The sequence below is a fragment of the Rhagoletis pomonella genome, unplaced genomic scaffold, assembly GCF_013731165.1.
Source record: "Rhagoletis pomonella isolate Grant_MI unplaced genomic scaffold, Rhpom_1.0 Rhpom_scaffold_00006, whole genome shotgun sequence".
NCBI classification, from domain to species: Eukaryota; Metazoa; Arthropoda; class Insecta; order Diptera; family Tephritidae; genus Rhagoletis; species Rhagoletis pomonella.
Genome location: NW_023458560.1, coordinates 8,882,879 through 8,884,809, shown reverse-complemented (window position 1 = coordinate 8,884,809; position 1,931 = coordinate 8,882,879).

The following is a 1,931-nucleotide window of genomic DNA, read 5'->3' as shown; positions in this document are numbered from 1 at the left end:
CTTATGTTCAAACTATTACGAATATGAGATGGAATCGAGTTCCAGGTGCGAATAGCATTAACAAAAAATAGTCTTGCAGATGTTAGATAATTATAGTTGGGCACGATCAATTCCGTTAGGCGCGCAGATTTCGGGAAAGAAAATTTTTCAAACAGATAGCTAGGTTCCTTATCCATCATAAGGTGAAATAGAAAAATGCCATTTCTAGCCTTCAAGTATTCAAAAATACCGCATCCCAAGAGCAGCGATTTCCATTCAGATATATGATCGTATTTCGCCAACCCAAAAGCATACTACGCGTAACGTGATTGAATACCACATCAATTTTATGAGCAGATTGTGAGTCCAGCTTACTGTAGATTAATTCCGAGTAACATATTATAGGCAATATTAGTTGAAGGGCGAGTTTACGCCTAATGCACACCGGTGTAAAAGTAGCAGACATTCTTAAATTCCGCAGAGTATAATATACTTTGCCGACAACGGAATTAATATGATCAATGCAGGTTAAATTAGTGTTTATAACAAAACCAAGGTTAGATTATTTTGACACAAACTTAAGGGACTTATCACCAATGTACAGAGAAGGCATCACATTACAATTAATATTTCTTTTACATATTGGTAAAACAAATGATTTTTCACTATTAAGACATAGACCGTTTCTCACAGACCATGAAGATATAGACGATAAATCACTATTGAAATCCGCGCACAAATTAACCACATCTCATGAGCCCCTGACAAATAAATTTGAATGTCATCCGCATAAGCATGCATTTTTGCATGTTGACAAGTATTAAATATGTCATTAATGAACATGCTAAATAGTAATGGTCCCATAATAGAGCCTTGGGGTACACCCGTTGTTAGCGGTCTAAGTTTGGATACTTCATAACTAATTTTTACTCTCTGAGCTCTGCCGGACAAGTAGCTTGTCATTAATCGGACAGCAAGTTAAATAAACCCAAAGTAATTCTTAAGTTTAGAGCAAAGTAGGTCATGGCTAACCGAGTCAAAAGCTTTGGAAAAGTCCAAAAGGCATAATATAGTGTCAAATTGTTTTTATCAAACGATATCCGTATGTCGTCAAGTATTTTAATCATAGCTGTGGAGCAGCTGTGTTTAGCTCTAAACCCTGACTGAGATGGAGACAGTAACCTGAATTTGCTGAGATTACAATATATTTGTTCAGACATTAAGGACTCAAGTACTTTAGACAAGACAGGTAAGGTACTAATTGGACGGAAGTCACAAGGACTACATGCAGATTTATTTTTAGCGACTGGAATCACTGTTGCCATCTTCCTAGCATCAGGGAAGCATGAGGTAGTAAAACAATGGTTAATGATGTGAGTCAAGGTAGGTAAGATGGAATGAAGTCAGGAATGAAGTTTTGTGGCATGAAATCTAGCTAAATAACTGCTGAAGTAATCGGACAGCAGAATATAATAAGATGTTTTTTTAAAAATCACGACGACTATAGAAATATGGTGCCCTATATAAGCCTCAAAAGAGTGGGGCAAATGACATATCCAATAGTTAGCTACTAGGAATAGCATGATTTACCGTAAAAATTGAAATGTATTTGAATGTCTCTGTCATAAGTAAAAGTTCACAATAAATAATAAGTTTTGGTACTTAAGTTGAAGAAATAGATCGCTAAACCACAACCCAATCTATGGCACGAAAATGCGTTTTTAGCATTTTACAAAAAATAAAAAATTTTGTAGGAAGAATTGAAAAACGCAATTTTCAATGACGAAAGAAACTCCAATATAGTTGATCCAGATGCCTACCACAACTTGGAGAGTCATTCGGCTTCCATGGCAAACCTGTCCTTGGCGAAAAGGATCTTTGGTTTAAAGTAAAAAGCATATAGCTTTGGAAAACAAATAAAATCTTTTCACTATGGGAAAAATGAATATCAA